We start from the raw sequence: 13,985 nt of genomic DNA on the forward strand, positions 1-13,985 counted from the left end.
TCCATTCAAAATTTAAATACGTATATGCTAACAACTTCTATCTCTTGTTTTGACTGTCTGATGTTTTATCTATAATTTGCATGCTTGTATGCAAACTGATTAACTTCTTATAACTTCAGGTATAGAAGTCATTAGTTTTATTGAAATACAGCCATTTTCTTTTAAAGTTCTCAATTTGATTTTAATATCATGAAAATTATGGTAAGGTAGTCTGATAATATTGATGATTACAAATTTCAGTCAATTTCATTGCTGCAATGGTTTTATTTGAATTTTAAAATGAAATAAGTCTTAACAATAAAAATTACCAGTTTTAAGCACAATATTTGGAACGAGCAAGCCTGAAAAAGCGCTTCCTCCTTTTTCCGCTGGTACAGAACAAGTAAACGTGTATCAGTCAACGTTTACGCAAACTACCGTTCTTCAACTGCCTTTGCAGCTCTACAATTAATGAGTCCAATGCCTTACCAAGCAGGCACTTTGTTCAAACTGAAGCCCTGACAGGGGAGGAAGTTTTTAAAATTTAGTGATCAGTAATAAATAAGATTACAGTTGACTTGAAAGTTCTAGGTTCTGTTTAGTTCGAGGTACTTCATTTACATTTTAAATTTAGTTTTTAGTCGCTTAAAACATATTTTCATTAAAATCTGAAAATAGAAATCTTGCTTCTGTAAAACTAATTAACTTCCAACAGGAAATAAGGAAAAGACATTGAAAAGGTTGTTTCAACAACTCCCAAAGAGGCACGAAATATTTATCAACTAAAATATATGTATTACGACTACAAGATATGTATGGAGATAATAACTTAATACGCTAAATTGACATTGAAATTTTCGACAAAGAACGTGTTAACATCCCTTTTTGGAGAATCTGATTGCAGTAAAAAAGTAGGTGCACAACTCGACGCTACATGAGTTTCAAAAACGAAATTTAAACCTTTCAGAATTAACCGTTTTTGTGTTATGCAAGATACATCTCGTACGTACACACTCTGATAGATTGAGAAAACTTGTCGAAATGGTATCCGGTGCAGTCAAAATACATGTTTTGGTTGTTTAAAATTGCGCACATAAATATGCAATGATATTGTGAAAAAATAAAGTCATAATTTGTTTAGACGCAATTAAAGCGACAAATTATGTTGAAATTTGAGCAATAAATTTTTCGTGAGAATATACTTTTTCTTTGTACAAGAAAGTAAATAGTGTCAATTTTCAATCTCGAAGAGTTTTCTGGATAATCCGAGTTATCAGTAATCGAAGGTGACATGAGCCCTTAACTCGGATTTTCGAGACTGTACTGTATTTCTATTTCATTTCAAGTCATCTAATAATGAATGTAGGTACACCCTATGAGGATCATGCATCGAAACTGTCTCTTACTTTTATTATTTTAAATGAAGATTCCCCGAGCATTTTAAATTGATTTATTTTCTGATCTTAACCCAAATACGAGACTTCTTTCCTTCAAAGGCTATGTCACTGGGACAGAAACTATGCCCCCATAAACCTGCTAATATGATTTTTCATTAACAAGTTTTTCTTGAAAAAGTTGATTATTCAATTTTCAAATTCACCAAGACAATCCCTCGATAACCAAAGATTTGAAAACAAACAATTGAATTCGAGAAGGCTTTTGGTCTGATTTTAGGGGGTTTTCTGTAACATTTGAGGGATGTGTGTCATTGCCTTTGGGGGGTGGGGGAGAGATAGACACTACTAGATTATAACCCTATTCAAATAAAACACTTGAAAACAATTATTCGATTATATATCATATTTAGGGACTAGTGCTTAGCCTCCTCGTGAGCAATAGTGCACACCTCTGCGACAGTTTCCCAGAGATCAATTGTATTAAAAAGAGTCAAGATCCCCAAAAAATATTTATTATAGTAACCTCTTGATCATCCGTGGAATAGGGTGGCAAGGTAACTGCGGATATGCGAATTCGTGGATAATCTGCAAAAATAGGTTAAAACGATGCTAATGTATGCAGTAGCTTAAGAATATCAATAGCGCTTGTATAATTTATACTGTGGCTGAAACGCTAACAGTGTATGTAAAAAATGTATGTCACTCATTACTGCAAATGAGTTACCGAGCAAATGGTACAGATGTAACTGAAACTGATCAAGCAAGGTTAACCAAAAATGCATACGGGAGAGGAGCGAAATTTTTTTGCACAAGACTGATATTGAGGTCACCTGTTAGCATCCTCCTATTTTTACTTTAAGAACTACCAATGGTGGATTAGCCACGTCGCAATTCTTAGGAGTCCCCACGGAACAATGTACATGATAAATGCTTTAATGCCCCCCCCCCCCGCAACTTGTAAATTTGCTACTAAGAATTTTAGCACTGGGACACTTAACCATTGTCTCTCATAAACCCACCCATTTGCACACCTATAATACAACACCGCGGCAAGTCAAAAATTGTTGATTTTGAGTAATACAGATGTCCCGGATTTTTATTAGTTCTATTAAAATGCAAGATCAACTACAAACTAAAAAAAAATTAACCCTATTTTTGAGATTATGTCAGAGTGTTACTATAAGAATTTAAGCTAGGGCGTATTACATTTAAATTGATTTTTCTCAAAAAGTAGTTTTTGCAGATGTGGCAGTGTTGTACTAGTTATGCGATATAATTCTTGAACACCTTTCACGCAAAAATATACCATTCAGTGGTGTTCTCTATATAAGCCATATACTCTCAAACATTTTTTAGACATACAGCGTATACCCTCAAGCGTAATAAATTTTCATATTATAACATACTATGTATATGATCACATACACATATTGTGCTTAGTGAATTACGAAAAATTGACGAGAACATCACCGATATCATTTGACTACCAAATCATCCAAAAGAATTGCTTGATAACCAAGCACTTAACAGCATTATTCTACTACAAAAATATACAACTAAAAATCGAAGAAGCAATCATTTGATTATAAGATCATTCAGATCACATGGTGTCCATTCTTTTAAGAGTGACTAAGCACCCCTTAAAAAACTATTTATCTGTGTCTCCAATAGGATTCTTGTTATAAGGACTAACACCACTAACAAATTTCAATAGCGCAGTCTGCATCACGACCCCCTGTGGGCACCCCTGCAACTGAATTTCTTAAGAAGTCAACCATTTGAGAGGTCCATTCAGTTCTGAAATTAATCAAGAAACAACATCCTTGAACGGTTGATATATAGAGAATTGCGAAGTCCATTCCGGAAAACTTGGAGAAGTGATAAATGAGAACATGAGATGTGGTACTTGAAAAGTTCATTGCTTAGGAATTCATAATCGAGTGCTCGAATGATTTGCGAAAATCGAGTGATTTGATTATGAAAACTGGTTATGCTCATTTCCTCTTCCCAAGGTAAGTAAAACACATGGTAGATTGATTAACTTGAGAATTATATATGTCAAAGCTTGTAGGTTCATCTCACAGTAATTGCACGGCCTAATTAGTGAATAAGGGATGGCCTAGGAAGGACCCCCTGCTTTTTAGGCGCCCCAGGTGGCTAAAATTGTATGGTTTGACTACAAGAGGGGGGGCACAAAAAGTGTATGACCTAGACCCCCCCAACATTTTAACGGGGCCCTGGTTAATTTTTAGAATGAAAAAGACAAAAAAAAATGTCCATGAGTGTGGCGGGGTTAACTGTTAATAGATGATTTTAACAGATTTTTTGCTAAGTAAAAACAATACGATACTGAAATACATTAAAGAAATTTTCAATCAAGGACTCATATCCCAACTCGCACCTATGGATATACAGTGAAAAAAGTTGATCGTAAATAAGCTTACCATGAAATATGGGTTAATGTGAAATGATATACAGTAAAACCTATAAAGTTGAACACTAAAGTACTGCACCGGAAGTGGTCAATTTACACAGAATTCACTGTAGTAGAACCTATAGTGGGGTAATTCAATTATTCAAACATGAAAAAATATTTCAGTCCCTTCGGTCTTGTGTTAAACTCTTTTCACCGTATTTCAATTTTTTTTTTATGCGTGAAATCTTTATAATCTAGCTCATCTAATTTAGCAATTGAGTTTAAGAGTATTTTGCTATACAGCTAGAACTATCCTGTCATCACTGAATAAATTCAGTAGCTTTACTAAAAAGAAAGAATTTTTCCGTTGAAGCTTAGAAATTGGAAGTATTTTGTATTATTTGATAAAATTTTGTTCCAAAAAAACCCCACCAAAAAAAGTTTTCTGTGAGATGTAAAAGGAAAAGAATTCAAAAAGAAATAATCGACAAATAAAATTTCCATTTAGCTTGAAGCAAATAAAATTGAATTATATTATGAAACCAACACTGTAATTATTATTTTAGCAGAATCTTAAAGAAAATTCTGAAGTTGCAAAATTTTGAATTTTCGACTAACAAAAATATCAACCGTTGGAATTAGATTAAGGAAAAAAATCATGCATAAATAGTGATGATTATGAAGCTTTCAGCCAGCTTCAAGCTAAATCAAAAATTTATTTGTACTTCACCTTTAAATTCTACCTTTTCATCTGTGTCATTGCAGTGTTCAAATTTATTTTGTATTCAGTTTTTTCCGCTAAAACAAGCAAGGAAAAAAGGATGACAGGGTCAAACGTTCTGTGTCATGCTGCAATAGTTGAAAAAATTTAAAATGCAAGAATGTTTAGATTTAATTCGCTTTTTCCATATTTCTCCAGCGTTTTTATAAAGAGCATACCATCGTTGCATAATGTAAACATAACAACTTCTCTGAATCTGACGTCACAGGATGCCCCCATTGGCTGAAAATTGTTTCTTATCGGTTGCAGTTGCCGAGGAAGATAGAGAACTTCTGAATTGCGGAAATGTTACACTTGCATCGGGAACTGGCCGCAGTTCGCTCGTAACCCACTCGTAAACCGCAAATTGCAACTGCGGAGAGCGTTTCACTTGCATTCCCCTGTAAGTATAGCGCTAATTCTTTGGCTTTTTCTAGGTCAACAAAGTTTTAACTGCCAGTCCTTTTTAATTTGTGAAAAGATGAAATTTTAGGAAAAATTTAAACCAAATTATCCCACACGTGACAGTATAATCACCCAAAAACAAAATTACGCTTAAAATTGTATTTTGATTCCTTTTATAATTGGTAAAAAGCTCAAACAATCTTCTACTTTTTTTTTGTTGCATTATCTATTAGTATTCTTGTAATTGATTACTAAATTTTGTTTAATATATATATATATATATATATATATATATATATATATATATATATATATATATATATATATATATATATATATATATATATATATATATATATATGTATATATATATATATATATATATGTATATATATATATATATATATATATATATATATATATATGTATATATATATATATATATATACATGTATATATATACATGTATATATATACATATATATATATATATATATATATATATATATATATATGTATATATATATATATATGTATATGTATATATATATATATGTATATATATATATATATATATATATATATATATATATATATATATATATATATATATATATATATATATATATATATATATAAATATATATATATATATATATATATATATATATATATATATATATATATTTTTTTTTTTTTTTTATTATTTATTTTTTTTTCATTAGCTATTTTTTTTTAAATTTAAGTATGGCGCTAATTCTTTGGTTTCAAGAATGGCTTTAAACATAAAAACATATTTTTAACATGTTAAATTTCGTTGAAATATGAATTAAAGGTTTAGATCATGACGAAAAACATTAATTTCATAAAGTGCCAAACTTTTAATTAGCAAATGTGAGGTAACAGCTCAGAAGAGCAGATTTTTTTCTATGAACTTAATATATCAAACATAATCATTTAGTTCATTGCAATCTTCATATTAAGTAAATTATGCTTGTTAAATCACTTGTTCTTCTTCTTCCTTCTGAATAATTTCTTTTAAGTACTGCTGTTCTTTTACACGAAATTAATTCTGTACAAACAAACCAAGAAAAAAAATATCCTTAAATATATATGTAAATCAATCATTCCCGCGTGGTAATTCGATGGCTAAATATGTTCCTTCCAGAATGCTGTAACACACCAAAAATATGAAAAGAAAATTACTACTCTTTTTTGGTTCAACCATTCATTAAAAGCAGGTGTTGTGGAATAATGCTAGCAATTCTGGCAATTATAGAGTTTGGAGTAGCTCTAATTTTGTTTTTCGCGAAACGCCAACTTGTGATTTATGCCGCTCATAAATGAAAAGAGCTTTCCGTTCCTCTGCGTGTAATTAAGGTTTATGTTCCAAACTTTTAAACACTTTCTTTTGTCCCTTAGCAGTCATAAGATAATGTCGTCAATGTTTCCTACCAGTACGCAAGCATTTGGCTTGCGGGCGTTTTTTCGTTTTTTGTATTTTGTTCTTCATAAATTCATTTAGTATGAAGCATGCTAGCCTCGCGTAGTTTGATTACTATCAACATGATTTAGGGGTGCTACTTGTTGTGGAAAAGAGTATAACCGTTGAAAAATCAGCCTGACTAGACGTAGGGCATTGATTACAGTTTCAAAAGACAATTAAATGAATGCTGTACACCAAATGTTTATTTGCTTTCGTAACAATGTTCAAGCTTAAAAATGTGAGCTCCAGTCTCATAAATGAGATACCTTATTTTAACGAAAAACTTTGAGAGTTATAACAGAGAATGTTTATTTACCTTCTCAGAAATATTTTTTCTCAACTGTGAGATATAATAGGTTCGTACATAAATGAGAGTTTAAATCTTTCGGAAATAGCAATGTGTGATAAAAAAAATGTGTGAGCAGCATTTCAAGAATAAAATGAAGATGAATATATGTGGTTTATGTCCACAAATTTATTACTCAGTAGGCTATGTGGAGTTATATAAAGAAATATGTGTTGTAACTTATTTGTTACAGATAACATAATTTAAATAATTATATTGTCAAAACTATAAAAGCTTTAGAACATTAATCTTAGAACATCTCAATCATGCATATTTTTTTTCTTAAAAAGCATTTCTAAAATTTTACTCAATTTACTGTGTGTTTCAGTTAACAACAATTTGGTTAATGTTAGTAAATACTTATTACGGAGTTAAAAATAAAAACTTCCTCATTTTGGGAGGGGGGATTTTTCAATTTGAGGAAAGGAGCAGAACTATTTAAACGATTTTGGCAATGATTCCCCATTGCATAGCTTCTGTCCTTGCGAGATAAAAGTTTCGTTCAATATTTTTAAGTGAAACAATAATAGAAATAGAAAGGTTTGCTTTCCATTTATGGGAAAAAGTAATGACTTGGAACATATACAAAAAGAAGGACAACAACTGCAAGTATGTTTGATTTGATAAAAACATTTTTTTTAACAGTTCAAAAGAAATTTTCATGTTGATGTTTATAAGTAAGAGCTATCACTAAAAAAAGAAAATTATAAAAAAAAAGTCAAAACTTTAAAAAAAAAAGCATTCAAAAATTAAATACCATTTTTCGTTGGTTTAACACTACCAACCGAATAATACAATACTTAAGAAAAAAATGTATCGCATTTCTCTTTCGACTTCACATTGAAGAATGAAAGGGACTGCATGAACTGTGTGTGTGTGCTTTTTTAAATTTTTTGTTTCTTTTTTGCCCAAATGTGTATTTTGAAATTTGCGTCTCAGATGATTTTATTAATAAATGAGTTTTTAAAACGCACCCCTTGGTGATCTTAACTTTTAATTTTTTTTTTTTTTTGTATGCTAATGGTTATAAAGTAAAACATGTAACTTCAATATTTACGGCATTGATACGGTTTATGCTGATGTTTTTTACTCTTAAGACTGAAAGGTTACTTAAACATTCAACCATAACTAACATAATGATAGAAAAAATGAGTTTTCCCATTTCCGGTACACTCTGTAGATAAGGACAATTTCCACACTGTAATAATACTGTTAAAAATAAAGATTGTTAAATTTTCAATAAGGTTTTATGTGTGTCCCAGTCGAAGATAAATGACGAATAAAGCAACAGAATAAGTGTTAAGTTCACACACGCTGCAAAGTACAAAATTGAAAAGAAAAAAAATAGTGAAGTGCTGGAAACCTGTTTTGAACAACTTTTGATTTGAACATGTGTACCATTCACCACATAGTCATTAACATTTTTTTTTAACAATTAATTCATGCTCTAACTGAATTTGTTTAACTTTAAACAAAATAGACAGTGGTTGGATTATCCGTTGAGTCTGAGAGAAATGTAATGTACTAACATTAAATATATTAAGTATAAATCCCCCTACAAATATTTGTTTACCGTTATAGAACATTACTTCAAAAGCAAACAAAGACATTTCCTTTTACCAATACATTTTGTTGTAGAAAGATTGACAAAACAAAGCTTATTTATCTAATATACTGCTTTAATGAATAAAATTTGACTTATTTGGATAAATATAAATTTAAAAGCACATACAAAAACAATATACTTGAAAATGTAACTGACATAATTTATTTTCGCCGAAAATAAAATAAAGAAATATGAGCTTCCGAAAAAAAAAATTCTGTCTTCTTGAGTTCCGTTGAGAAATTTTAGTTTTAAAACAAATAATCAATCCCTTGGGAAACAATCTCAGCAGAGATGTGATATATTTCGATTTATGTCTAAGAAAAGAGGGTTAGAAAGAATGCTTTTCTTAATAGAATACGCGCAAATGATTTAGTTTTTTCCGAAGCTACAAAAGCTTTTACAAATCCGCGTAAGTATTATCAAAGGGCTCTATTACTGAGAATAATATGGGTTAGACCTACTTTGCACGAAAAGAGATTTTGGCTTATTTCCTATCTTTTTTTTTGTTTTGTTTTAAGTCTCAACTGAGCATATCAGGCGTTTAGTAGCATTTATTTTAAAAAAAAGGAACAAAAATCTTTGGACATTTTTTTTTTCTTTACCGTTGCATTTTAGTGACTGTTTATGTGTTCAAAATTACATATAGGATTTTTCCTTTTTTTTTTACTGTGCGAGAAATGGTGTTCAGTTAAAATTTTACAGCACTATAGCATTTTCATGAGCTGATATGTGGATTATGAAGTATATATGTCTTTTTTGCAGTTTTTTTGAGGCCATTTTAATATATAGATAATATTTATAACACTGTGCCCATGAGATTATTCTGTTACATTGTTTCACCATTGAAAATAGTTTTGCTACTATGTGCATTTATTATTTTTCTGAAAGGACATGGTTTCTCAAATTATGTGTTGCCTTTAAAACTCCAAAGTTGTTTCTTAAATTCAAATTAAAAACTCTTAAAACTGAGAACTCTGAGCATTTCGTTTTTATTTATTTATTTTTTAAATTTTTTTATCGTTTAAAAAAGTTAGAACTCACTTGCGAGGGCATTCATACTGTATAGTATATATTACAGATTTATGTTTTTTAAATCAAGCTATATTAAAAGTGTTATCTGTGAAAAATTTTAACACTCAGAATAAGTCTAGAGGTAGATGTATTAGAGTTTGTTTAACACGGATTCTCTATTTTCCAAAAATAATGAAAGTTTGATATCTGCTCGGAGCGTAAAATTTTCTGAATGCAGAAAATGACGCTTTTTGAATTCATTTTATTAAATGGAGCGGGAGAAAGCATTGAAAAGAAATAAAAGTGGATATAAGCCTTTTATTTTTGAAGCAAAGATCCTTAGTCACTTCTATTTTTTACTAAATGTGGTTTTTATGCACACAAATTTTGTAATATTTTTAAACACATTTTTTTTTAAAATAGTATTATTGTTTTTAAGGGAAAAAAAACCGTTAGCATAAATTCTGAATTTTCGCAGTATTTTGACACTTAATTATTCCTAAAAATATAGTAAAAAACATTTTTTAAAGCTTTTAGCCAATTGTTTTGTTTTGTTACTTAATCGTCACAGATATGTATACACTTCTTGACACTAAAATTTCATATTTTTCAATCTCTGATTCATTAATTCATAGAGTTTTATGCTTAAGTAAAAAACGTAACCATTTCAGAAGAATAATAAAGAAAAAGCAAATAAGAAGGAAAGAAGGAAGTGAGTTTAGGAAAAAATATGCTTTAAATTTTTTTATCTTCTTCATACTCCAAAAAAACTGCATGTTTAACTTTTCAATTAACGTAAGAGCAATCAATCCTAATTTAATAAAACACATTTAAAACGCTTCTTAAGGAGTTTTTTCCTTAAAGCCTGGCACATGTTACATCAAAATTCTTGACAGGTTCCTTAAAAATGCTTACAAGTAATATTTAAGCAAATAGTTATTATGGTAAAAGCAATTCTGTCGTCAAGAAGTTTAAAATTTTGTTTCCTTCAAGTCAAAAGTATTAAATTAAAGCCTTTTTTTTTCTAGTTTAAACCTCGCTACCACTTTCAACTAGTTTTTCGTGGCACATTATGTAGAAGGAAATTGTCTATGCTATCACGAGAGTGATAGATAAAAGCAAACACTAGGAATAAATTTTATCCTTCATATGACATTGATAATTGATTTTCGTTTTTATACTTTAGTATTGATCTCAACATTATAAATTTAATAAACATGCCTGGGTGTTGAGCTTTAAAGGATTTCTCTAAAAAAAGTAACACGTTTGTTGTATGTGAAGGATTTGTAAAATTTAATTTATCGGTCAAGAGGAAAACAAGGAAAATGACAAAAGCTTAAAACATTAAACATTATTTCTAGAATTTTTATTTACCTTCTGAATTATTTATTGCATGTTAACATCCATTTCAAAATGTTATTTTAAAATATTCATTGCTGAACAATATGCATCATTTTCAGGCATTTGTAGTTAGAAAAATTTAATATACTACGTACCATAAAATAAATGTGCAATCAAACACTATAGTATATGTCACATGTGGTAAAAACCATCAATCAAACTAACGCGAGCTGTAAAAGATAAACACATTCAGAGAGGTATTTTGGCTAATTGCAATATTTTTACTTATCAGTGCCCTCTGAAAAAGTGATTAGTCTGGTTCTCTATACTCATAATGAGTTTCACCTCTAATAGTCGTTTTAAGTCTAATGCAGTTAATTCTGAGCTAGTTTTAGTTCTAATATCAGTTTGGCATTAGTGAATCATTTATACTGTTGATATGCTGCCTCAGCTGCTTTTAATTGGAAATTGACATTGAACATTGGTAGACATAGATTGTATACTATTTACTTTTGCTTTCGTTCAAGAGCTGAGAAAAAACCAGACAGGATAAAACTTTTGTGAGGATGGTTTTCAAAATACCAATGCAAAATAGTTGCAATCAATTGGATATTTTGTCTTAGTTTACTTGCAGTTAATTTTTGTAAATTTTAAAAATATTGTTTTCCTCTCTTTTCAAGGAAAAAGCTGGAATGAGAAGCTTATATAATCTAGTTCCGTACTGATAAAAAATGTGGGGGGGGATGATGCAATTACTTAGCTTATACCCTGAAACCTTGCATAGTCCATGATATCACCTCTCCGTCTGTAAAACTAGAAAATCACTTCTAATCAGACATACATAACAAAAATTGTAAATAATAAACTTGCGTTCAACTTTAAGAACCATAAAACTGTATAAGATTTCCATTTTTCATTTTGAGGAATTTCAAAAAAATTTGAATATTACATCATTTGAAAACCATAAAATGGCACAAGACGAAGTTTGCATAAGATTTTTAAAAAAAAATGGAGAATATACAAAGAATGTTTTTACGTAACAGCATAGTCAAAATGTCTAAAGATAATTATATGTTAGAGACAAATTAAATTTTTTTAGGATTACTATTTTAGTGATAAAATTCATCTTTCTAAACATTTCAAAATTTAATATTTTATTGTTGATAACACCTTTAGAAGTAATATTTTCTTTCTTGAATCGTTTAAGCAGTTCACAGTATTTTATAACTGAATTTAAATTTGCTTCCTCACATAATAACGTTACTTTAATTTAAAGTTCCACAATTGAGCAATTAAACACGCACCACGTATATTTTACCTTACGCAGAAAATTTCGTTAAAACATAGCTAAAACTCCAGTTAATGAAACTTCTATGTGCAATTGTCGCCACCTGGTTTAAACTAGTGCAGTGACTTAAATAATATTTAACTCGAAATATTTCCACACATTTTAATTTCCTAGAACCCACTGACATGTCTACCTAATTAAATCACATAACTGAATTTGCAAATTTGAGCTGAAAATGCACCATATTTTATCACTTTGATGAAATGGATTGATACTCAGGCAATCACTTATCTAATTACTAACATCTGAAGCTGGAGGTTTAATGTAATAGTGTCTAATTCACGTGAAGGTTCCCTTAAGAGGAAAATAACGGTGTCCATAAATACTTAATCGCAATTCTTAATTTAGTCTCTTTGAGTTTTTATCGGATTCACCGTGTTAGTAGAAATGGAGGATTAGTTCTACTTTGAAGTTTCCGCATTTAAACCCACTTTAAAAGAGCATAACACACACTCATGAACATTTAACGAAAGATACATAAGAGGTACACACTGAGGTAAAATAAACTGAATATTGCTGTAACTGAGGATTCTACTTTAAAAAGCGCAAAATTTTCTAAGTTTAAGGATGACTTAAGCTTTACTTTTTTTCCTCTGCATCCTTAAACATCCGATTTTTTTCAGCATGTTTTAATATGCGGATACTAATTTATGGAAAGAAAAAAGCATTTTCGTTAATTTAAGTACTTTTTTAAACAATTGTTAAAGGCATGTACGCCTCATGTTGTCACATTCCAATGTATTTTTTGAAAGATTTTAAAGCTGCGTTAAAATTTGAGTGAAGTAAAAAAAACAACGTAAATAAAGTTAATATTTTCAGGGCAACGCAACTGCCTTAACATTATTTCTGATTTTGTTTACTCATTGCTTTCAAATCAATCACAAAATGTATTTTTATAACTAATGCCTCTTATCTTCATGAGTTACACCTGAGGAACTCTAGAATTAGAGAACATATTATAGGTGAGAGTCGCCCAAAGCGGGTAGGCATTCGTATGCCGCCGCATGGTGTGCACGCGGCGATGCATATTTCTGTCGTGTTTACCCGAATGCCCCCCCCCCCCCGAGTTTCAATCAGTTCCAGCGAAGCAGCGGTGAAGCGACATGCCGTAATCAGGTTTAAAATGAAAAAAAATGATACATTTCTAAAAAAAAAAAAAAAAAACCTGAAGGTATGTAACTAGTGATTAGTCACAGACCAGCGTTTTTTTATTGTCAATAATAGTACGTTATTTGGACACCATCCACCTAACAACTACAATGTTTGTTCCGTGTGTGTGTGTGCGGTTTTATTTATTTATTTATTTATTTATTTTTTTGCCTTTTTAATTTAAGGTTACAATTATGAAAATAAAAAACGTGCTTTTGGGCAAAGCGGGTTTACCTGCTTGTTTTCAAATTTATTTATTTTTATTATTATTATTTTCTTTTTTGTTGTTTTCAAATGAACTGACTTACATTTTCTATTTAAATAAGAAAAGTTTAACTTAAAAAGATTATTTTAAATTGTGATATTTAGCTTTTCTAATGATTTAATCAATTTTTTCTTTATGTTTTACAAACAATTGTGCTAACTTATATTTATCCAATTTAAACTGAAAATCTAACTCTTTTTTTTTTAATTTTGTAATGACAGTCAGCTAGTCAGTTGATTTAATCACTTATTTACTTCCTTTCGTTATTTTATATCAATGTATAAAAACACAATTATTTAAGCTTACTCGCTTTACCCGAACGGCTTAATCACTTTAGGCCCGCTCCCTGGTAGGGGAAAATGGGTCTTTCAAAGGTTTGCAATGTTTTATAAAAAAAAAATGTTGGGTTTGTAAGAATGAAAGATACACTTTTTATTTTGAAGTTCAGGATTCTTACTAGGAAACCAAACCAAAAT

This window comes from Uloborus diversus, chromosome 3, assembly GCF_026930045.1.
Source record: "Uloborus diversus isolate 005 chromosome 3, Udiv.v.3.1, whole genome shotgun sequence".
Lineage (NCBI taxonomy): Eukaryota > Metazoa > Arthropoda > Arachnida > Araneae > Uloboridae > Uloborus > Uloborus diversus.